A 26,917-nucleotide genomic window follows, 5' to 3' on the forward strand; every position below is an offset into this window, starting at 1 on the left:
TCAGTGTATTGAATTTAATAATTAGTTTGAAAGATGACCTTCTATGTTTTCTTTCCCATGTGTAAGAATATGTGTGATTTCAAATGGATTCTAAATGGAAAAAGTGTATTGATTAGGATGGAGGGGTAAGGGGCTTTATGGTTAAGTGAACTGCTTTGTTTTTCTTGTTATTTACTTGTGTGTATGAAAACCAGAGACAGTTTAGTAGTCCCCTCCTCAGAAGGATTGTGGTACTTTGTTCTAAGAGAATTGTTACTTGATTATTAACTACTTAATTATTATTACTACTTATATTTCTACCTCAATTATAATACTGGTTTTACATATTGTGCTCTAAAATGAATTCAAACTTCCAGGAAAAATGGGGACATAAGAACAAGCTTTTGACCTCCTTCTAGAAACTCACCAAAATAACAAAAAAATAATAAAAAAATAAGGATAGCACCTTCTTCAGTTCTGAAAGTAGGGAATGGGCCAGCTCTCTCCTACATGTTTGAGGGGTTTTTTCCCCCCACAAAATGGTACGGATGTCAGCAAATTGATGTAGTCGATAGGCATTGTTACCCATTTCCCTTTTTTAGAACTATGTAACATTGTGCAATAATCTAAAAGAAATTCTGGATAATTTATTTGAAGGATTAAGAGCTTTTGGCAATCACAACACAAAAGAGGCATGAACTGTCTGCTCAGGGTTTGTTTTGTCTCCCCCCCCCCCCCCAGCACTGTTTAGCTGCAGAGGAGGAGAAGGAAGGGCTAGTTGGCAGCCCTGATTCCTGGTTTTATGTGGGTCTATATTCGTAAAGATTCTGTAGGCACGTTCCAACATGGGGTTGGGGGACCCTGCAATGTGGAGGGCTGAGGTCTAAAGGAAAAGGTGTAGAAACAGGAAATGTCTGACCTGCTTGTATCATTTTAGCAGCTGCAGATTCATGGCAGTAAGGGCAGCTTGGACGGGAATATGCAGGGTATGTGAAGCCTAGGATGGTCTTACTTGCTGGTAAGCGACAGAAAATGTTCAGGCATAAGGCTACAGGCCTATATATAGTTAATAAACTGGGAGACAGATTGTGGTATATTCACACAATAGAATATTACACAGCAAAGAGAAAGAACAAAGTACTGCTACATTCAAAGCATGGAAAAATCTAGATGATTCATCCTGAGTGAGTCAGACCAAAAGAATACACACCATATGGTTCCATCTCTTCAAAATGCAAACACAAGCAAAAGTAATGTATTTGATAGACATAAGAATAGGAGTTAACTTTGGAAGGAGGTAATGACTGGTAGGTGACAGGAAGGAGGCTTTGGGGGTATTGATAATGTTCCATATGTATAATGGATATAAGGATTGTTCACTTGGTGAAAATTAATTGAGGTATTCACACTCAATTTTATTATATGGATATATAATAATAATATTATTATATGTATATTATATACTTTTTGTATATTGCATGTTTTACTTCAAAACATTATAAACCCCATTTTGTGACAAGGAAAAGAACAAACTGAAGGTACTTTAAGGAAAAGTGGAGGTCTTTACAGCTGCATAAGGACTTGTGCCAGAATCGGGAAGTTGTGAAGAAGGAAGCAGCTCTCAGGCCATCTGTCTAGCACATGGTACCTCTCCTCCTGCGGCATGAGCCCTATTCTTTCCTTTGTCCAAAGTCTCACTCTCCTTCTATTTCATGTCTTCGGCTCTCTCATAACTGCAACTTGTGCATGCTTTGGGTTTTCCACAGCTTTGGATCAACGGCATCCTTTCACCTTCAGTACCACCTTGTCAACAGTTCAGTGTCCCCACTTCTCTGAGAAGTTCCTGAGAGGTGGCTCTCAATTGCCAACACACCCATGTGAGCTCCGCCCTTGGGAAGGTGCCCACTTGATATGGAACATGGATACTCACAAGCCAGAGGCTGAGACTTAGAAGGTGGAGACAGGGCCGGCCAGAACACTGAACCCTAGCCTATTCCACCTGCTTGTCTTTTCCCACTAACACATTTCAAGGGTGTCTTCTCCTAACATAGTAAAGCTAGTACCCCCTTAAGTGCAAATGCTACAGTGGCTTTCTCTGGGATGTGAGAATCCGAGTTACTTATATTCTCTTCTTTGTGTCCTTTTTATAGCCCAAGTTGTTACAGTTAACTTCTAATCATTTTATAATTAGAAAAAGGCAATTTCTATTAAAAATAAAATGGATTTAAAACCTGTCAAGAGGATGAGCCTGGCTTTCTTATTGATATTGATATTGAAAAGCACATAAGTAATTGGAATTTTTAGATACATGGAGTATTTATTACCATTGATATACTTTAGCTGAAGAACAGTCTTTTGAATCAGGCCTTGTAATTCTAGAGAATCTTTTGTGGGTCATTGTAAATAAGTAGTGGGGATGGACAGTCACATGAAGACAGTTAAGGGCCAGATGAATGGAGAAAAATTGGAAGTAGAAATAGTAAATGTGTCTCAGAGTCTTAGATGCCCTTTCTGCTGGTGTTTTAAATTTTTCTATAGAAAGAAAGGGTTATTAGATGGGCTGTGGTGTTTCCTCAAACCTCTGAGAATTTGATGCTGAATCAAATCCTTTTGTGGCTCAAACTCAAGGAAATACAAAGTATACCAGATGCACAACAAATGACACATCCCTACCACATAGCTATAGCTCGTCCTAGGGATGGGTCTTTGAGTAAATTGTAATTAACAAACTGCTGAAATCCGTGAGAAGTAGCTGTACCAGAGAATGAGAGCAAGTCCTGATGGGGCTATGTAACTAACAATACATAAATATTGAAGTGACTTTATTGCTGGTGGTTTCTGTAACTGAAGTGGCCTACATAAACCCAGGCTTGCCTCTCCTAACCACAAATGTTTTGGGTTGTAGTCATGGGGCCTCTGTTGTGGTGTGGATCTCTATGCCATATTGCCTGTTCTGGATTTTTCTTATCGTTAAATAACATGGTACTGGGTGAAGCTTGTTGTGTCTCATGGCAATTTGGATGATTAATCCAAATCACTGCTGCTAACTGAGCAGAAAGTGTTGTAATGTATGCTAGTAAATTTATTTCCTAAGGTTCTTCCAGCTTTTAAATGCTCAAATTTATATGAAAATAAACCTTTGGAAAAATATTCAAGTGATGCTCAGTGTAAGCTCTTCAGTATTTTTTGGTAGAAAATGTGGATTTTGTTTTACCTCTTTTGCAAAGAAATTCATAGGTTTCATTGTTATAATACAACATATAACACATCATAATAAAACTTACCTATTGAAAAGATCAGTTCTCTCCAGAAGAGGACGTCAAGGGAAAGACAATATAGGTACTGACTTTTATCAAATTGGGTGAAGACACTTTCAGACATTAATTTTTATCATGCCCAGAGCTTGCAAAATAAAAGACTTTTTTTTAAAGGAAAAAATATTTTCAATTTATTTCAGTCACTCAGAAGGAACCATGATGTGTATATAAAAAATAGCATATTCTTATTTTCTGTTTGACTTCATACTTGTCTTCTCACCTATCTTTTACAGATAAAGTGATAAATGGGACAGTTCAATTGATTCTTTGGATATAATTCGAGTAGAAAAGTTGCTGACATGTGTGTTTTGAGAAATCTGGGGTTTTATAAAAAATTATAGAGTAGTGGCTACCAATAGATAAAATGTGTATACTGCATGTTTTCTAGGAGCTCAAAACACCTTACACATATTATGTCATTTATTCTCACAAATACAGAGAACCAGAAAGATGACACAATATGCATTACATGGGCAGGGGATAACATCTGTCATGGTAGGAAATGTCTTTTTCATGATCTGACTTTTCAGGGTCTGCAGTTTTTTTTTGGTACAAAGATAAAAAAGTAATGTTTTTGTGTTTTTATAAACTATGTTTTAAATTTTATTTTGTAGAAATATACTATTTTGGGAATTATTAGAGCAACTAAGATTACTTAAAGACATTCACAAATTTTTCTTGTTCCTATTACTTATTTCATAAGGATGTTTCTGAATGAGTAATAACCAAATCACAAATGCCTCCTTACTGAAATTTAAAACAAATATTTTGTGTATGACTTCCTTTTCCCAATGAGAGGTATCAAATTGGGTGTGCAGTTAAAATTTTTCAGTTTTCACTTTGTGAACAATGCTTTGTAACCTAGCTCCTTGGGTCAATAACGGTTTGCATGTGAGTCAAAATGCCATAAATAAGCTTTTATCGTACTGAAAAATAATACATTTTAATTTTGACAAGGTAGAAAATATCATCCTTTCCAATTTCCTATGTTTTGGGGGCTTAGTTTATGTCCAGCTGTCGCTGTTTACGTCTCCTGCTATTTTTGCAATGAATAATTGCCTGAACCTTGAGAAAACAATTTCTTTTTGAAAAGAATTAAAGTCATCCATCATAAATAGGCTGTTATTACATTGTGAAGCTACTGTTTGATAAACGTTTGGAAAATCCAAGCTAAAGTTTGTGTGGACATTGTCTCTATGATCAAAGTATAACGTATAGATAATAATGAGGGATTATTACTCACTGCTTCTCTGTATCTCTCCTTTATTGTCATAGTCCCAGTTTCTTGTCTTGTTTCATATGCTTTTCAATTTTTTCTTTCTTCTTCACCTTTCCTTACCCCAAGCTAAAGTAATTTTATTTCCTAACTTCTATTGAAATTTCAGTGATTCATTGGAATTTAAGGTGTTTAGAAGGAAATTGAGTTCAAAGAAAAGGATAGTTATTAAAAACAATAATAAAAAACACATACGCAACTGAGTTTTAAAACTTCCTCTAAATTCAGCTTTTATCATATTGTTAGGTATAACTGCGGTACATGTAGATGCTTTCTAAATATTAGCTTTCTTTTCTCATTGGACAATTCTGTCCACTGGTCTTGGCATTCATCTGATCAACTGTTAATGCACTCTGGGGCAGGAGAGAACTTCCATTCTACAGTTAAGGAAACTGAAAGGAAGACTGGTTATGTACCTAGCATGATCTTAGGTGGTGATGGGAGAAATCAATCCTCTACTGCCCTTGCTGGCCATTTGGTGTACTAGCCATAGTGTCATGGCCTCAGTGGAGGCCTGTTTCATGCCTGAAGTCACCAGCTCTCAAGTCAGTAGAAACAGTTGGGAATATGCAACATTATAAGAGGTGTACTGAAAAGTATTTCAGTACAGAATATTATTGGTGAAATTAAAGATTGAGAAGTTCTTCTTTAGAACATACAGAGAATCATCTGAGCATGCTTACTGCTGTGGTTTTTTTATTTATCATAATGTGCAAATATGCAGTACATATTTATTTTATTGTTCGATAAACATTTTATTTTATAGTATGCCCTTTGACAGCAATAAATTTAAAAACAAAAGAGCATAATTAATTAAATATGAAGGCTGAATTTTCAAATCTCAAGAAAATTGATGATGTTTGTGTAATGTTTGTGTAATGTCTATAAATAGTTACATTTGAGGTGGTACTTTATAATCACATAAAAGTCAGAAGATATAGATACATTAAAAAAACATTAGCACTTACAATGTTATAATTTATTTTAAGAGAATTTTAGAAAAAGGCAATAATTTAACACATGCAGTTGCAGAAAGTACATTACACATCAGTCTATGAAACATGACTTTTCATTTAGATCAAGTGGCTGTTGTATCTTTATTTGCTTTTTTTTTTTATTGTAAATTTTTATGTGTATAGCTGTTGTATTTGGTTTCATTATCAGAGGTATAGCTTGACAAATGTTTAAGAGATGCTGGTTTTATATCAATGTCATTGGAATAGAAGTTGTAGAAATAGAAATAAATCAAATAGAAAATCAGTTAACTTTAACAATAGTTCATATTTTTCTTCTGCTACACATGAGGTTAAGAAACTGATTATAATACATGAATGTGCACTAAGATTTATCTTTCTGCTTATAAGTGCTTATAAACCACATAAAGACTATCTTGTTCTAGTACGTCTGGTTACACGTGCATATGTGGTATTTTATTTTTTATAAAATATTTTATTTAAAAAATTAGTTTTTGAGTACAGCCATTGTAAATGAAAATCCATTTTGTAACAAATCTTTTAGCCCATTCATTCACTTTTTCACTAAGACCTGACACTGTATCCTAACTTTAAATTTGTTATAATTTATAAGTTGGAACTTTTTATTGCGATCAACTATAGGTATTTTAAAGGCCTTGTCTCCCTGAAAATTAATATGTGCTAGAGACACTAAAGTGGTGGTTTTGTCATGGAGTTGAGGAAGGAGCCCAGCAGGCAGATGGGTTGTTGCAGTCCAGGTCCACACAGGTATTCACTCTAGCTATTTCAAATAGAAGGAATTTAATGCAGGGGAGTCCTTAAACAGGTAATGGAAAGGTTGGGGAACCAAATAGGGTGGTGAATTAACTCAGGGATTAGCAATAAGAGGGCACAGATGCCATTGGTATCACCCCTGGGTCTGGGAAATACCGAGAACAGATGGTACTACCAGACCCCAGAAGCTAGGAGGAGCTAGACCCATGGGAGGAATAGCCATTCAATTTGAAAAGACGCCATTTAAAGTAGGTTTGGGGGGGGCGTGGCTGAGAAAAACCTTGTTTTTTTACCCTTTCAGCCCATCTTCCAGTGCCTGCCATGGCCAAATCTGCCAGTAAACAGAGCAGGGGAGGAAGTGGGAATGGGTCTGGGAACAAAAAGCAAATGACCAGCACAGAGATAACCTTTGTACATAATACACTTAACGCAAAGGTGAGAATGAGTCCTCTCAATGTTGACCATATTTGTAGTATTAAAATAGGATGCATGGGTATGTGTATCTGGCAACTCCAAAGAATACAGAACAACAGCAGTTTTAAAAATAAAGGTATAGGGATGCCTGGGTGGCTCAGTTGGTTAAGCGTCTGACTTATGGTTTTGTGAGTTCGAGTGCTGCGTCCAGCTCTGTGCAGAACGAGCCTGCTTGGAAGGTCTCTCCTTCTCTCTCTCTGCCTCTCCCACACTTGCACTGTCTCTGTCTCTTGCAAAATAAATAAATAAACTTTAAAAAATGTAATATAAAAATAAGAGTACAAAGCCAAGTATTTAATTCACAGGTCTTCACTCAGAATCTATTTACTCTAATTAGGCACACAGTGATTCTGTGTACTAATTGAAAGCAGACCAGACCCAGCAGTTTAGAAAAGTAAAATGAGCTAGCAGGTGTAGACAAAAACAAATCCAAAGTTGGAATATTTACCAATCCACAATAAGGAAGAGAACAGAAAAAAAAAAACATAAAATTGAGATAAAATAATTTAAAAGTTTTTTTTTTGTTATTTAATATAAAAAACAATCTATCATAGGCAACTTGAGAACCCTTGAGGGCATGCCCCTGAGGCTTGAAATCTTGCATTTATTGATTGATATTACTAAAGGTTGAACATGAATCACTGAGAAAAGGTTAAATTATTCACAGTATCAGCTGTTTAAATGCAGAAAATAAATAAAGTTGTTATACAGATCTGCAGATTCAAGTGGTCCCAGTCTCCTAGTTGAAAAACTAATGTATTTTGAACACTTGAAGGCATCTTGATTCCGGATAGATAGATAGATAGATAGATCCCTCATTACTAGAGTAAGGTATGTAAAAACATTAAATGTGAACAAGGAAGATTACTGTAAGGAAAACACATGAAATGTTGTACAAGTTACCCTTAAACACACTCACACACACATTCCCCCCCTTCCAAGCAAAGAATCTAAGAGCAACACTAATTCATTTATTCTACAAATATTTATTGGGTACATGCAATACATCACACGTATCTTAAATATGTTCTCTTTGTTCAAAAGTGACTTTGTTTCCAAAAATCTTCTCACAGGGTAACTGCATAAAGCTTAAAATAGCTTGTGAAGTGCAAATGCACTTTTAATTGCATCATTATTTATTCTGGAATTGACTTGCAAATGTAACTGGTCACATGAATGTGAGACATTTTCTTTTGCTTAGTTACTGATTACTGAAATATTCAGTTTATTAGGGACATGTTTATCAACTGAAATAGATTGATAATCCATTTTAAAGATAACGTCAAAGGATATTTGTTGGATATTGTGCAGCAATTTATAAAAGAAAAGAAGAGAAACTAGTATTTGCACGTTATAGCCAAAAAACTACAATACTCATAGAAATGTCTTTGTGAAGTTATTTGAAAGAAAGAATAGAAAAGCAGATGAGAGGGGTGCATGGGTGGCTCAGTCAGTTGACCATCCGACTTAGGCTCAGGTCATAATCTCACGGTTCATGGGTTTGAGCCCCACATGGGTTCACTGCTGTCAGCTCAGAGCCTGCTTCAGATCCTCTGTCCCCCTCTCTCTCTGCCCCTCACCTCTCAAAACTAAATGAACACTTGGAAAAAAAGCAGATGAGAGTTAGTATTAGAGATTGGGTTCTTGACTCCACTCTTGCCACCAATTTCAGTACCTAAAATTATCTATAAAATGTATTTATGTTTAACTGCGTATTTCTGGAGAGAAATCTCTTGGGTTTCACCAATCTTAAGACCCACAAATGGTAAAGTGCCATTACCTCAATGAAGGATACACTGTGAATTAGTGAAGAAAAAGACCTTATTTGGGCTTGGTTATTTATATATCCTAATGTATTTATTAATGATGAAAACATTACCTTTGTTTCTTTAAATATACCCAGACAAATGTCAGTGAGAAATTAACCCAAGTAAAATCATTTTGATTTTCTAATATCATATTTGCTATTGATTATAAAATTCTAAGCCAATTAATGTATCCTTTACAGAAGGGATGTGAAAAGATGACAGTTCTTCATTTGTAAAAGTTGAGTGGTGGGAAATGGAATTTCATTATTTAATGACTTGTAATTTAACCAGTGAGAGAAAAAAGATATTTATCATTCACAGATAAATATGTTATAGATCTAATTTATACCTACCCCAAATAATTTCAAATCACTAAACATGAAAAAAGTAAATTCATGCACAATCTTTAAAAATAATTAAAATCAAACAATCCAAAATATAGTAAAGAAAAAATTACAGAAGACAAATCTTTTAAATTTACACTTCTCTCTTTCCAACTTTCTCCTTTCTCTTTTTTCATTTCCATCTCCCATCTCCCATTTTTATTATTGGGCTGGAGTCTCTGAAAAAGATGTCTCCTCCATCCCCCATTACAAAATCCAAAGTTTTTGAACAGGGGCACCTGGGTGGCTCAGTTGGTTAAGCATCCATCAGACTCTTGATCTCAGTTCAGGTCATGATCTCATGGTTGGTGAGACTGAGCCCTGCTTCGGACTCTGCGCTGAGAGCACGGAGCCTGCTTGGGATTCTCTCTCTCCCCCTCTCTCTGCCCCTTCCCCACTCATACACATACAGATGCACACATGCTATCTCTCTCTCTCAAAATAAATAAATAAACTTAAATAAAACCCAAAGTTTTTGAACATAATCTGACTATGGCATACATTTCATCTGGTGCTGATTTTAATTTCTAGCCCTGAATACCAAGTTTACTTAACCTTTTGTTTCTCAAAAGTTCTCCACTTCTCACTCTTGCCTTGACTTTTGGTTTATTGTCTTGTTCCTTAATTTCTGATCTTCATGTTGCTATTTGGTCATCATGGTTTGAACCTTGGCTCTCTCTAAAGAACTTGGTTCAACTCCCAATTCTTGTGATCACATTTCTGAAACATCTTTATGTGTATTAAAGTCATTTTCAGTGACAAAACCTTGCTGCACTAATTGCTCTACCTTATTTCCTCTAAAGTACACCCCTGAGGACTTGTATCCTACTATCGATGTGGTTAAAAGAATGTGATGCAGAATATAGATTATGAAGTTTAAGTGGCATTTCTTTTAAAATAGTGACATAATTAAGTTGAAGTACTGTTTTCAATTAAGTTAGTGAGAAGATGGAGCATAAAATGATCTATTAGAAATGCAAGTTGTCATTTTTAGTAATGTATGTTATTAATTCTATATCATTGAATATTATACTTTCTTAGTAGATATTTAACGTGGTGCAACATAAGGGATTAATTTGGGAGTATATGATTTATCCAACGTATTTCCAAACAGAATTTGAGATCAAGCTGAGGCATTTGAAAGGACCGGTCCTTGACTTTTAAGAAATAACCATCAAAATATGTAAGATGTCTAACAATTTATTGATATGTATGTGGCTGTCTGTTTTGAGGTAATCTGTCTTTCTTAACAGGCTTTCCATTTAATGTCGTGTGAAGTAACATGTAATAATTGCTACCAGTGAAGTTAAATGCGCCTGGTTTCCTGCTGTGTGTTTACACTTGTTGCAGTTTAGAGTATTATTATGGAAAATGTAAAATATCTGAGAATGAAATGGAACTGTTTTCTGTGATGGGGGAAATATATTTTCCCAAATAAACAGGCATTGAATTGTATTAATTTATCTAATTACATACCTTGTAATGCAATTTATAGCGTAGGAAACACCTTTTGTGAAATCTATGGAAAATATAATATACTGTGGCCAAGAATGTAAAAATGTTAATAACTATCTCCTTCACTGTAAAATCTTCCTAAGTACTCCATAGGAAACATGAGTCATGGTAGTTAAACGCAGCAACTCAGGAGTTAGGATGACTTTAATTTCTTTTTTTTAAACATTTAAAAAACTGTTTATTTATTTTTGTAAGGGAGAAAGCAGAGTGTGAGCAGGGAGGGACAAAGAAAGAGGGATACACAGAATCTGAAGCAAGTTCCAGTCTCTGAGCTGTCAGTACAGAGCCCAATGCAGGGCTCGAACTCACCAGCCATGAGATCATGACCTGAGCCAAAGTCAGACACTTAACTGAACCACACGGGTGCCCCTGGGATGATTTTAAGTTCCGATTGCTCTGTTTACTAGCAATGTGAAATTGAGTTATTTATCTTTTTTTTTTTGTTTTTTTGTTTTTTTGTTTTTTAATTTTTTTTTATTTTTTAATATATGAAATTTACTGTCAAATTGGTTTCCATACAACACCCAGTGCTCATCCCAAAAGGTGCCCTCCTCAATACCCATCACCCACCCTGCCCTCCCTCCCACCCTCCATCAACCCTCAGTTTGTTCTCAGTTTTTAACAGTCTCTTATGCTTTGGCTCTCTCCCACTCTAACCTCTTTTTTTTTTTTTTTTTTTCCTTCCCCTCCCCCATGGGTTTCTGTTACGTTTCTCAGGATCCACATAAGAGTGAAACCATATGGTATCTGTCTTTCTCTGTATGGCTTATTTCACTTAGCATCACACTCTCCAGTTCCATCCACGTTGCTACAAAAGGCCATATTTCATTTTTTCTCATTGCCACGTAGTATTCCATTGTGTATATAAACCACAATTTCTTTATCCATTCATCAGTTGATGGACATTTAAGCTCTTTCCATAATTTGGCTATTGTCGAGAGTGCTGCTATAAACATTGGGGTACAAGTGCCCCTATGCATCAGCACTCCTGTATCCCTTGGGTAAATTCCTAGCAGTGCTATTGCTGGGTCATAGGGTAGGTCTATTTTTAATTTTCTGAGGAACCTCCACACTGCTTTCCAGAGTGGCTGCACCAATTTGCATTCCCACCAACAGTGCAAGAGGGTTCCCGTTTCTCCACATCCTCTCCAGCATCTATAGTCCCGATTTCTTCATTTTGGCCACTCTGACTGGCGTGAGGTGGTATCTGAGTGTGGTTTTGATATTTATCATTTTTAAGCTTATCAAAAAAGACAAATAATAGTACCTGTAGCAAGAGATGGTTTGAAATTTAAATGTGATGATGTGTACTTAAACTGCCTAGTATAGTGTCTGGTGCCTAATAAACATTAGCTGTTATGATTTCCTCTTCTTACTAAATAGCTCTCAACCTGAAATAATATTGTGATTTATTTAAGCAACTATATGAATTGGGGTGCCTGGGTGGCTCAGTCGGTTGGGTGTCCGACTTTGGCTCAGGTCTCAGATTTGTGAGCTTGAGCCCCAAATTGTGCTCTGTGCTGACTGCTTGGAGCATGGAGCCTGCTTTGGATTCTGTGTCCCCCTCTCCATCTGCCCCTCCCCTGTTCACTCTCTGTGTCTCTCAAAAATCAATAAACATTAAAAAAAATTAAAAAAGAAACTATATGAATATAAATATTTCAAGTTTAGCATATGATCGGGAAGAAGATATTCATAGAAAATATTTTCTTCAGAAATTATTTATATCATATTTCCTGTCTTACAGTAGTCTGTTATGATTGACCAAAAATTAAGTTATATGCAAATATATTAATTTAACTATACAGAGTAAAGTCTACCAAATGGTTATTTTAAGCCAGTACCTTTGCTTAAATCTCTAGGCTCTCTTTCAAAGCTATAGAATAGATTCATTAACTTTGGTAAAATAATATGAATATTTGAATATATGTGAATCTAAGAAAATGGTTTTTTGCCAAAAAATAAAGATGAGCAAAATTAGTTTTAGTAAAAACAATTTATGGCTGTATTGTATAGTTACGGCTGAATACATGTACCTAAATTTATCTTACAAAGTTGAGTAGTTGATTAACGTTTGAATGTTCAAGTGTTAAAGCAACTACTAGCTAGCAGAAGGTTCGAGTGTAACAGGTAGCTATTTGTAATTGGCTTTTTCTTCACTTTGTTCTTTTTTTTTTTTTTTGAGAGAGAGAGAGAGAGAGAGAGAGAGAGAGAGAAATAGAGAGGGCACATGTCCAAGTGGGAGGGGCAGAGGGAGAGAGAGGGTGAGAGAGAGAATTTATTTTATTTTATTTTATTTTATTTTATTTTAATCCAAGTTAGTTAACATATAGTGTAATAATGGTTTCAGGAGTAGAATTTAGTGATTCATCACTTACCTGTAACACCCAGTGCTCATCCCAACAAGTGCCCTCCTTAATGCCCATCACCCTTTTAGCTCAGCCCCCCACAACACTCCTCCAGCAACCCTGTTTGTTCTCTGTATTTAAGAGCCTTCTATGGTTTGTCTCCCTCTCTGTTTTTATCTTATTTTTCCTTCCCATCCCCTATGTTCATCTGTTTTGTTTCTTAAATTCCACATATAAGTGAAATCATATGATATTTGTCTTTTTCTGACTGCTTATTTTGCTTAGCATAATCCATTCTAGTCCTATCCACTTTGCTGCACGTGGCAAGATTTCATTCTCTTTGATTACCGAGTAATACTCCGTTGTATATATGTATGTACCACATCTTTACAGAAGGAGAGAGAAGCTTAAAACTCAGGGCCCAGTCTCATGACTGTGAGATCATGACCTGAACCTAAATCAAGAGTTGGACGCTTAACTGACTTCATTTTGTATTCTTAAATGTCACTAGGGGTTTTTTTAATTGGAAAGGTGTGGTCAGTAATATTTGTAGAATTCTTACCGCTATAGCTTGTGTATAATGAGATTTAAACTTAAGTTACTGTCCTAAACTCATTATGCTATTTTGAAGTAGTGGATGGAAAGGAGAAAAAGGGAGGTACCTTATATTGTCACACAGTTCCAAAGTTTTGGGGAATTAAAAGTTCAGAAGTATAAGTGAAATCATATGACATTTGTTTTTCTCTTAGCATAAAACCTTTTAGGTCCATCTATGCTGTCAGAAATGGCAAGGTCTCATCTTTTTTTATGACTGCATAACATTCCTACACACACACACACACACACACACACACACACACATACACACACACGCACACCTTTATCCATAACATATAGAGAAGTTGAATCACTATGTGGTACACCTGAAACTAATGTACATTACATATCAACTATACTCAAATAAAAAACAAGTTCACAAGTATTTTAAATGTTTATTAAAATATTTAGTAATAGAAATTGTCAAAGATAATTGGAAGGAACAAGTAAGGGACCGGCATATCAATGTGTGGTCTGACCCACTCTGCTGTTCCCTTGGTTCATTGCATATTCATGTAAATAAACTTGAAAGGCAGTGAAAAGTTTTACTTTTTTTTCTATCCATAGCAGTGTCCCCTGGTCTGAATCTTGTGTTCTCCTTAATCCACGTGGGCCAGACATCCTAAACCTAGAAAGACCAAAATGTATCTCAGTCCAGGTGTCTGGATGTTAGGTAAAGGTGTGAGTCTATATCAGTTTATTTCTTCCCAGTGAATCAGAATGGAAGCAGAGATTGGACTCTGGCTAAGGGAAGAAGTTGGAGAAGCATTTCACAATTAACTGAGACATGAGTCACTGTCCCTTATTTTAAAATTATGTAAGGAAGATGGAGGTAATTAACATGGTGTCTAAATGAAATACTGGTTGCATAGAGTTTTGCTCCAAAAAATAACACACACTGTATTCTTTCACTATCTATTAGTGTAAATTAAAGTCTGTATAGATCACACACTGTGAGTTCTAATTGCCAGTGCTGTATCAGTATAGGTCACATGTAACATACCTCTTGCTATCTGGAAAGATCTAAATCTTGCTATTTTATTGTATCCATTGAGTTCTGTAAAGTCTTGTGGTATTTTGAAAAGAGCATTGACTTTGATATTAGACAGTTCAAACCTCAGCTCTGCCACTTACTAGTGTCAGAGTACCACTAATTCCTTCCTATGAGCTTCAGTTTCTTCGTTCGTAAAATAGTTATTGAAGGTTTAGTGTGAGGATGCAGTTATGATAAACATTCACATTATTTCTATGATACAGTGGTTATTGTGGTGTATTGAGTTCTTGTCCACTCATTACTTTTTACATTTGAAGCAACATCTGGTGAAGCTTTTTTTCAGACTGTTTCCATGTCAAACTGGACTTACAAATGATGATGGAACTGCCATATTGTAATATCTGCTTGTTTTACCATAAAAATCTAGGCTTAAGGGTCGCCTGGGTGGCTCAGTTGGTTGACCATGCAGCTGTTGATTTCTGTTCAGCTCATGATCCCAGGATCATGGGATAGAGCCCTGCATCAGGGTCCAGGCTGGGCATGGAGCCTGCTTAAGATTCTGTCTTTCCCTCTGCCTTTCTCCCACACTCTGCTCTCTCTCTCTCTTTCTCTAAAAAAATAAAAATAAAAATAAATCATATGCTTGAAAAATGAGTAATAGAAATAACTAGATTTACATGCCAAAGACTTGGGATTGAATTGTGTGCCTATACCCAAATGAGTGTGTGACTTTTCTGGGCCACAGTTTCCTCATTTGTAGGGTGAGAATAATAGTAATATCTGCCTTCTTGCCTGATGTTATGAGAATGCAATCAGAGATTCTTGAAAAAATGCTTTTTAAACTGTAAAGCCACCTGCAGATGTAGTCTTCTTGACTCAGCTTATTATCATGTCATGGTTTCATTTTTGTAGAATGATTAAATGTTGGTTATATATTTTACCTTCTTGACACACTTTTTCATAGTCTCACATTGACTTTCAAAATGGCTGACTGCAGTGAGGAGGGCAATCTGTTACCTAGCAACAGTGTTTCCTGAATGCCATCTTCAGCAATACAGCTTTTGGACACAGGTATTTGCTACATGTCACAGTTTAGTAGGTTATTCACATTCATGAAAACATCTGTGGAATTTCTACAGGTAATCAAATAAATGGGAATTAAATAACTATGACTAAGGAGCATATATGGGTTAACAACTCTTAAAAAATTCATTAGAAATGTGATTTTACCTATTCATCAGGTGTACTAATTTACTCTTTGAACTAAATGTCCTTTGTTTATTACAACTATTATTGCTTATCAATAAGAGCTAATGTTTTTGAGTTTCACAAGCATTGACAAAGTTGTATGTTTCCAATATATCTGGCAGATATCAAGCCTTACTAAATGTATTAATGTAGGGGCGCCTGGGTGGCTCAGTCGGTTGAGCGTCTGACTTGGGTTCAGGTCATGATCTCACGGTCTGTGAGTTCGAGCCCCACGTCAGGCTCTGTGCTGACAGCTCAGAGCCTGGAGGCTGCTTCGGATTCTGTGTTCCCCTCTCTCTCTGACCCTCCCCGTTCATGCTCTGTCTCTGTCTCAAAAATAAATAAACATTAAAAAAATTAAAAAAATAAATAAATGTATTAATGTAACAATAGTAGTAGTCTAAGTACAGAGTTTAAGCTAGCAAATAATTACCTTTACAATAGACCTATAAAAAAGCCCTTGGTTAATAAATTTCTTAATGTTTATTTGCTGGTTACAGAAATGAATTCATACTGGATTTTAGCTAATATAAGCCTTTAATTTTACTAAATGTCATAGAAAATAACTCTGTTCATATATAATTTTGGTTTTTCAGGTGATGAGAGCCTTCACATAATTTCTCTGATGGTTTTAATATTTGTAATTCTTAGGTTCTATTGAAGCACGTTTATCTCAAAGTGACTATGTAAATCATTGAAAGTGTGTGGACATTTGGAGTAACCAGATATCTCTCAGTAATCAGCCTGAAAATAGTCCTGACAGTCACATTAAAGCTAATTAGTTTGTGGTATGTTAATTGATGTAGGACTAGCTGATTGTTGCTTTGGGACTGTTTCTTATTCTTTTCCAAAATCTTTGAGACAATTATAATATCCATTTGTAGAATCTGATGTAATACTGGAAACAAATAATACCTTCAGTTTTGGTATTTACACTTTAACATCTTGTAATATGGCATTAGCAAGATACATGGTTCCTTGATGCCTAAAATTCAGAATATTAATTTTTGTTTCTAAAGCGAGAAAATAGGTGAAAACTAAAGCATCTGCAACCCATTTCTCTTTCCCAAACCATTATATAACATTTTAAGAATAAAATCTTATTTATTACATATAGAATCTTGTTTTTTACACAACACTCAAGAAGCATAGGTGTGCAAATTATTTTTCCTGACACCTACTGTGATATTATTCTCAGGCGCTACTTCGGAAACAGAATGGTTTTAAAGAGTAGAGATTTTGGAAGGGGAGACTTGAGAATGTCTCTTTCCAAACAAATTCTTAATATTGATTGTGTACAAAGTAAAAACATTGCAACCTTTCTATATCCATGTGTGGAATAGAAGGCATATAGATCTGTTTCCAATCAACAATGCTAGCTAGCTATATTTACACTGGAAACTTCACTAGAAAACAATATGCAGTTCTGTGAATAAACATTTCTTGTTTTCTAGAGATATGGACAAAACATATAACAATTTATGGCCATATGCATTTGAAAAGATGTGGGATACTATTGTAATTTAGGGCAATACAAACTTAGAAATAGCTATATAGTTATTTTGTAACCCATAGGATTGACAAAAGATGTAAAATTCTGACAATATCCAGTATTGATGAAGTTTTCTGGAAAACATCTCTAATCCCACACTGCTAATGGGAATGATATGGATGCAACCATTTTAGAGACTATAAGCTGAAAATGTATATCCTGTGAACAGCAATTACTAGGTATCTGCAAAAGAGATTAGCACAATTAAGGACATATCAACAGAGACAGATTGAAAACAAATTAAACGTTCATCAAAAGAGAAAAGGTAAATAAAATGTGATACATTCTTGTATGAAGAAATAATCCACCATGAGCAAGATTCAGCAGAAATAACAAGCCACAGAATCAGACCCCTGCAGAGATTAGAGGGTACCGGGTTGAGAGAATAAAAGACAGAATTGGAATTATGACCAGGGATAAGTATCTGCCAAAACTCACAGCTATATTTCTTTTTTAAGAATTTTATTTATTTTGAGAGAGAGACCGAGAGAGAGAGAAAGTACAAGCCTGATATGGGGCTTGATTCCATGAACCATGAGATCGTGACCTGAGCCGAAATCAAGAATTGGATGCTCATCCGACTGAACCACCCAGGCACCCCTATATATTTTTTTAATAAGATGAGGTGCTTATTTTTCTTTCTTTTATACATAAAATTCCTAACATCCTAGGATATTTTTTTGGCCACTTTGAATTGTCTGACTCAACCATGATTCTATATTCTATTAGTTGGAAAAGTTAGAAAGCTAAAAACTACCTTTCCCACATTTTTTGGCAACTAGTTTCTTTTTGTGCATTGGTTTCTGCTATTTAGATGCGTTCATAGTATTTGGAAGGCAGACATGATGTGGAGAACATGCCTGATGTCCTTGGCTTTACTGCTTATCTGGAAGTCCCTGGAAACCTGGGGCTGGCTTGCAAACAACACAGTGGCCACCTCCAAATTTCAGTGTATCAGTGGCAGCAGTGATGAGGGTCCTTGCCTGTACTTTCTAAACTCTGGAGGCTAGTTTCAAGTTTCATTTTTTTTTTCTAGGTATGAAAAGTGTTCATGGCTGATATTGTAGGTTTTTGATATCAATTTCTGTGTGTTGGTGGCTTTAAGGAATCAGTTCCATGTTGTTCTGGTTGTTGTTCAAGAGGTCTAGCCTAGAGTCTGCTCCTTAGGCTCTTCCAGCAATGGTTAGGTACCTAATTTTCTGACTAAACTTCTTCTTTCTTTAAAGCACAAGTTTATTTCTTGTCTTAAACTTTAACTAAGGCAGAGTCAGATCCTTTGCATATTTTCTTCTGTACATTATAGAGAATTGTACTTGCTAGCCTTGGATTTGACAGTAGAATCAGTGACAATATAAGCACTGTTGACTCGTTTTCTACACTTGGATCCTTGAGTGATAGCTAATCACTCAAGGTCTACAAACAACATTGATTTCAATTGACAGATCTCTCTGTCCTGCTATACCACTTTCTGTAACACAATTTTCCTCTAGCTTTCTCCCATTCAGATATGTGTACTGTAGGTAAAAGCTACTGCCTGAGAAAAACAGAGGTCATTGTTGATATATGTTACTATGGCTAATCAAATACAATACTGGGAATATTTTTTTGGTGAATATTTCTCAGTGGAAACCTACTGATTATTTTTTTTAAAAAATCAACGTGTCTGATTAAACCATAGTTCTTCATGTGCATATATGACATGATTACTAAATCGGTCAATTTATTCATGACTCCTGTGAGCTATCCATTCATTTATAAGAAACAGGTTTTACCCTGAGGGATGCTTGAACATATCAACAGACTCTTAACCTAACCCATGTATTGCTCCTAGAAAGAATTGATGGGTGACAGGTGACCATTTATCAAAATCTGAATACCTGCCATTTGGTTTTGCCTCAATAATCTCAGGGTCTTCATTTTTAGACAGGTTGGTATAAAATAATCCCGGAGGATTTGAGCAGAGTCAAGTCCTAGGGCACAGAACTTGCTGTCAGCTACTTTCTCTGCTCAGAAGATATATTGTGCTTCTCCTATTTTTTTTTACATTGATTTCAGGGAAGTAGGATGGCAGTTGAGTTTTACTAGTTTATCCAATATCTTCCAGTTTAATATATTATAAATTTAATTTTATTTCATTTAGCAAATGTCTACAAATTTTCATTTAGAAATGTCCACAAATGTCTGCAAAAGCTTTCCACCTTGAAAACAAACTTGTTTATGTAGATCTATGAGTTGATTGTAGATAATCTTTGAATTAGTGACCAACATATGGTGTTATTTCTCCCATATATGGGTTCAAGAATCAAGGGCAGTGAACTAATACAAAGGATTAAATTATCAAATCAGGCTTCTACTAATCAGAGATCTTACTCAGTAACATGCTTTACTAATAATTTTAAGGTTACAAGTAATCAAAAGACACAGATGTAGCAGAAAAAGTCTGTTATATTCTGTGTGGTTCCTAAGTTATTCTTTCTAGCATCAGGCATATTCTTTATGGCGTAGAGAAATAGATGATGTTTCCAATGAGGTTAGCAGTTCATATAACATAGCAGAGAATGTTTAGAGTGTGTAGTATCTCCATTTTCCACCTGATACTGTACTAAGGCTTATGTGTCATTTTCAGCCAATCCATGACTCATGAATTCATAAATTGCTTTACCATAAACAATTCTAAACTAGAGATAAGAACATCCTGGTAAAAATATCCCCCAGAAAAAGATTCTCTTCCTAGCCAATGCCATTAGCTTATTTACGAGGAGATCCAAAAATCAGGTTGTTTATGTTAATAGACTACATTGCCTATCTTCTTTCTTTCCTCCAAGTTATTCCCCTTTGATTCTACAATTAATAGAAATAATTGATCAAAGCCAACTGCTTTATTCCTTCTCCAGGGTGCAAATGGGAGTGACTCCTTTCACTATTATACTTAATAATCTATTTATGGAACTTTTGCTGCATCCTTGCAACTTTGAACTTTGCTAATTTATTTATTTATTTTAAAAACGTTTATTTATTTTTTGAGAGATAGAGAGACAGCACAAGCGGGGAAGGGGCAGAGAGAGAGAGGGAGACACAGAATCCAAAGCAAGCTCCAGGCTCCAAGCTGTCAACACAGAGCCCAATGTAGTGCTCAAACTCATAATTACGAGATCATGACCTGAGCCGCAGCAGCTGGACACTTAACTGACTGAGCCACCCAGGCGCCCCTGAACTTTGCTAATTTAGAGATCTTAGTTCCCAAGTCAAAAACAAAACAAGCAAAACAAAACAAAACCAACGAAAAACTTCCCCTAGGGAAGTTAAATGATTCCATTTAAATTGTAAATTGAGACTGACACTTTAGGGAATTACGATGTTGGCTGAGGTGTTTGGTTCAAGTCATCAAGGGAAATCATGTTGCTACACAAGTGGGCAGGGAGGAGAATGTCTGGAACACAGGGAATCCTTTGGGGTGCCATATCTATTAATAAAAATCAATGGAAAAATACAGTAATCCAAAATGAGCAGGGCTACTGAGGTTTCAGACCCTTTAGGGATGACCAGGGAAAGAATTCCAACTGACTAAAGTTCTGACTTACTGCCAAGGGAATATGGAACGTGTTGTGGAAGAAGGAAGTTATATCAACCACAGCCTTAGGGTTAGTTACAGAAATGAGATTGCTACAACTATATGTATTGCCTTCCTTGTTTATTATATGGTATACATATAAACACCAGTTCCTCCATTCTTGTATCTTGTAACATTACATAAGGATTATTGTTGGTGGCTAACTTTCTAATTTAGTTTTTAGGTTACTGTAAATGCAATCCCCATCAAAATTCCAATGGCATTGTTTTTTTCAGAAATAGAAAATACAATCCAAAACTTCATATGAAACCACAAAAGATCTCTAATCACCAAAACAAACTTGAGCAGGAAGAACAAAGCTGGAAAAATACTCCTGGTTTCAAATTATGTGACAGAACTAATGATAATCAAAACAGTGTGGAAATGGCATAAAAACAGACACATAGACCAATGTAGTATTATAATATATCAAACTAAAAGCTTCTGAACAAGAAAGGAAACAGCAAAATGAAAAGACAACCTATGGAATGGTAGAAAATATTTGCAAACAATATACATAAGAGGTTACTATCGTAAATATATAAGGATTTCTCCTATAACTCAATTAAAAAATGGGCAAAGGATCTGAATATACATTTCTCCAAAGGAGACATACAAATGGTCAACAAGTATATAAAAAGGTATTCAGCATAACTAATCATCATGAAAATGCAAATCAAAACCGTAATGAGATATGACCTCATACCTGTTAGAATGGCTACAATAAAGACAAGAGATATCAAGTGGTGGTGAAAATGTGGCAAAAAGAGAATACTTGTGTGCTGTTGGTGGGAATGCAAACTGGTGCAGCCATTGTGGAAAACAGTCTGGAGGTTCTTCAAAAAATTAAAAATAGAACTACCATATGATCCAACAATCACACTTCTAGATATATATCCCAAGGAGATGAAATCAGTCTTGCTGTCTTTATTTTCTTTATTTAATTTACAAGTTACACAGTGGGCATTTCTAATCTAAAGACTCATATAATATCAACTTCAATTCTAGGATAATCTTTTGTATTATTTTGTTGAAATCTTCTTCCCTCAGTATTCTCATTCTGACATTATTATTTTGATGTTGGACTCCTCAGTTGGGCCTATTCATTTTTGGAAAATCCTTTTAAACTTGTATTTTCCATTTTGTAATCTTTCTTGATTTTATGTTTCAACATCAAAAATTTTTTTAATTTAATGTTTATTTATTATGACAGAAAAAGAGACAAAGAGTGAGCAGGGGAGGGACAGAGAGAGATGGAGACACAGAATGTGAAACAGGTTCCAGGTTCTGAACTGTTAACACAGAGCCCCACACGGGGCTTGAACTCACAAGCCATGAGATCATGACCTGAGCTGAAGTTAGACGCTCAACAGACTGAACTACCCAGGTGCCCCTATGTTTTAACATTTAAATTAAATTTTTATTTGACAATATTTCTTTTTTTTTTAGCTCTTTCTTGTTTTCTTAAATACTTCCTACACCTTGTCTTTGTTTTTGTGGATATACTGTAGAATTTCTCATAAAAGACTATAAGACCCTTTTAAATAATTATTTTCTGTTTCCTGGATTGTCATTATTGGATCTGCAGTCATTGTTTTTTGTTTGTTTGTTTGCTATGTTTGTTTTATTTTAATCTTTTCATTTATAGTATGACTTATCTTTAGTGTTTTGTATTTCTTGCATGTGCATTTGTAATTCAAAATGATTTTAGTAGAGGTGCTGTCTGGTGTCTATCTCCTATCTCCTACAGGCTTTTACATGAGTTGGTGCGAGGCTGGACTGGGAAAATCTCACATTTCAGATTGCGGGCATTTGCTAAGGCAAAACGCATGGTTCTCCTACTCAGTTTCTTTCTTTTTAAAAATAAACACAGTGTTTTTGGTTTTTGCTAAGGGCACAAATACTTGCCTGCTAGGCATTGTGTACCTTGAAATGGAAAGTTCTGTTGCTCTATATTCATTATCCAAGTATTACAATGTTCATACCTGCATTCTTTTACACTGGGCCTCAAAATAAAAAACTCTGAGATCTTTCTAGTCAGATCAGTTTTTCTTTGCTCATATTCTAGGAGGTAGATTCTTATATGTCAATCACCACTTTTCTGTATGTTCTCTGTGTCACAGAAATTTGAAATTATCTCAAATATATCATTTGCCCCATACTACTTTACCCCATAATGTCTCTTCTTGACTGGTATAACTATGGTCTCAACCTTCAGGTTCTTCCCAATTCATTCACACTGCCCCTTTTCCATCAGAGCTTTCCACTTAAATAACAAATACGCTTGTGTCACGATTATCCCTAAAATTCTGTCTCATCTCTCCTTTGACTAGAGAATTAAATCTTAAGTGTAATTTAGCCCATGAAGTCCTTAAAATCTGCCCCAAACATAATACTTGAGTATAATTTTAATAGTCAACTTAACTTATTTGACTATATTTTTGTTCTGTCTTTGCCAGACAAAATACCTGTAAGTGAAGGCCAGGTTTTATTTATTTGTATATCTCAATACCCACAGAAGTCTTACCACAAACTATTATTTTATTAATTCATTCAAATCACCTTAAATTTTTTTTAATGTCTTATTTAGTTTTGAAAGAGAGAGAGAGACAAACAGAGCACGAGTGGGGAAGGGGCAGAGTGAGAGGGAGACACAGAATCTGAAGCAGGCTCCAGGCTCTGAGCTGTCAGCACAGAGCCCAACATGGAGCTCTCGAACCCACGAACAGGGAGCTCATGACCTGAAATGAAGTTGGATGATTAACTGATTGAGCCACCCAGGTGCCCCTCAAATCACTTTTTGAAATGTATGTGTCAGGTATCTTTCTAGGTTGTGGGTACACAATCTTGAATAAGATAGAATAGCTATTCTCATAAAAATCTGTCAGAGATACCAAATATATGTGCAAACTTTCCGTCCTTGTCACCTTCTACCCATCCATGTCCTAATACAGAACTTCTCACCATTTGTATAAAACATCAAGGATATTCAGAATTCTATCACTTTTACATTCTTTTCCTGTGGTATAAGACATAAAGACTCAAAATTATGTGCTGACTTGACATCTGGTAAAATCAGGAAGGTCTCTAATGACCTAACTGTAAGTTTCCCTTCTTATTCTGTTCCCACAGATAAGGTTCTCTGGCCAAACAACCATATTATCAAGGGACTGGATGTAGTTTTCCTTATCCCTGAGTAGTAGCCATGAAATTATTCAAACAAGCCAACGATACTGAACCCCGAGGAGTACCTTACCCTCTTGATACAACAAAGCCTGCCTGCCACAGCCCCTAGTTGTTCACTCTGTGACCAATGGGGTGAATGGAAGGTGATTAAAACAATTCCTCTGCCTATATATCTGTGCCTTTTCCCTCTCCTTTATGGCTGACAAATCAAAGAATTAATCCATTCTAAAGTTTCTTCTTTTGTGAAGATTTGCTAACTTTTTCAGGAGAGTTACTCCATTCTCTTTACTCTTGATTAATTTTATTCAATCTCCTTATACCATGACATAGGATTTTCTGTTCATGTGTTTTGTCTCTTCTTTCACAAGGTGAGCATCTCAAAGAAAAAATAAATTTCTGTCTTTGTATCCCCAGTAATCTATGTACTCAAAAATCTTTGTTAGATAAATTAACCTATTCAAATATGAGTTCTTCTTCTTTTAAACTGCAACTCATAGCAGCCATTTAGAATATTTGCACTAGGCCAGCCATCCATTATTTAAATCCTATGATTTAGTTTAGTTTAGCAAACAAATATTGCAAATCATGGCTAGGAAAAGTCAGTTTGATTCCTCAAATAATGGAGATACATATGAAGAAAATATATGTGTAATATGATTGAAGTCATAACATAATCTTATATTAAATTGCATACTGGTTTTGAGATTCTGTTGTTTATAATAGCATATTGATGTAACTAAATGTTTAAAAACTCAATGGAAAACACAGATTAACTAAAAAGTGCATGTTCTAAAATATGTCTCAAAGAAGTAAATAGTTCCTGAGATGTCTAGTACATTCAGGCAATGCAATTATATAGAAATTGCTGAAAAACTATTTGAAGTGCAGAGTGGCAATCTCTGTTCCATTCAGATTGTTTTACTAAATGAAAATAATGGAAAACCATTGGAACTTTCCATCATCATTTCTTAACATTTTGTTAAATCCCTAATGAACAATGGAAGGCAAAATAGAAAAAGTGGCACATTGTTAAAATCTTGCACCGAATGATGGAGAGAAAGTCTGGAAATTGGTGTTCTGACAGATTTCTACATAAGTCAGTAAATAACCTAATTTGTCAATAGGAGGAATAAACTCTATCATTAGTTTGAGCCATTTGAGCCATGAGTTGGCTGTGCATTGTTATGAGTGGAGAAAGAGAGTAGAATAGACAGAAATGAAAAGGAAGAGAGAATGAGTGAGTAATAGAAGGAGAATGACCCTCTGGGTTTCAGTAAAACAATTACAGCATTGTGTAGCATGCATAATTCTAGATATTGACAAGAGAAGACATGTATCTTATTGATGCTTCACACAGGAATCATTCTTAAATGAAAGGCATATGTTAGAGAATCACATTTCATAGTGATATATCAATTCATAGCCCAAATCTATTAGACTTTGCAATGCCTAACTGCATTAATTATATAGTATAATGCAAGAAACCACCTTAAAACTTAGTGGCATTAAACAGCAACCATTCCTTTAGCTCCTGACTTTCCTGGATGGCGGTCTAGGCTGGGCTCAGCTGGGCAATTTCTCTTGGCTGGGCTCCTTCAGGCATCCTTAGGTGAGTCACTTTGCTGATGTTGGCTGGACTTTCTCATATGTCTAGAGCCTTGGTTAGGACAACTAGATTGACTCAATTCTAGTTTAGCCATGCAGTCTCTTATCATACAACAAACCAGCCCAGGCTTCTTCATATGGTGGCTAAACAGAGTTCCAACAGAGAAGGAAGCATACAGGGCCTCTGGAGGTCTAGTTGTGGATCTGCTAAAATTACTACTTTTGCTCTCTTTATTTACCAAAACAAGCCACAAAGTCAGCTCAGATTCAAGGGGTAGAGATTTAAAGGCTTCAAAGGTTGTAGATACAGGGAAGAATAAAGAATATGGTCGTGTTTATAATCTGTCACAGAAAATGTACAGAAAATGGAGACCATTGAGAGCAAAGTTCTGGAAACAATGATGACAGAGATCAAATATTTTAAGACCAGAAGTTCTTTCAGATGTTTGATTTGTTCATTTATTTATTTGTTTAGAGCACAAGTGGGGGATGGGCAGAGAGAGAGGGAGAGACAAAATCCCAAGGAGGCTCCACTGTTGCTCCACTCCAGTGTGGAGCTGGAGGCAGGGCTCAAACCCATAAACCATGAGATCGACCTGAGCAGAAATCAAGAGTCCAACGCTCAACCAACTGAGCCACCCAGGCGCCCCCAGTTTTTAAAAATGCTTTTGAGACAGTCAATAGAAATAAAATCCCAAGTTTTTTAGAAGTTTCTTTTAAAATTGGATAAGTATTTATTTTAGCTTTTTATTTCCATTGGATATTTCTCAAAAGTGTTGATGAATTTAAAATAAAAACAGTAGAACTTATTAAAAATATATGTACAAGCGAATTTACAAAAGAATATAAATTTAGTTGTCAGTTCTCAGGACACAGGTTCATGACACTGATCTGATGATATTCTAGCTACAATTGAATTTTTCAGCCAATAATCCATGTGCAATTTATTGTGGGTTAATGCACTTGAATATAAAGTCTGTACTGATAAATTTGATATTTTATTATTATTTTAAATGTAATATTTTATTTTTTTAAAGTTGCTCTATTTATTTTGAGTTATTTATTGAGAGAGAAAGAAAGAAAGAGCAAGTGGGGGAGTGGCAGAGAGAAGGCAGGAGAGAGAATCCCAAGCAGGCTCCATGCTCAGTGTGGAGCCAAATGCGGGCTCAATCCCACAACCATGGATCATGACTGGAATCAAAATCAAGATTCGGACACTCAACTGACTGAACCACGCATGTGCCCCGAGATGCGATATTTTTAAAGATCTAGTTAAC

This window comes from Panthera tigris, chromosome B2 (genome assembly GCF_018350195.1).
Source record: "Panthera tigris isolate Pti1 chromosome B2, P.tigris_Pti1_mat1.1, whole genome shotgun sequence".
In the NCBI taxonomy this organism is placed as follows: Eukaryota; Metazoa; Chordata; class Mammalia; order Carnivora; family Felidae; genus Panthera; species Panthera tigris.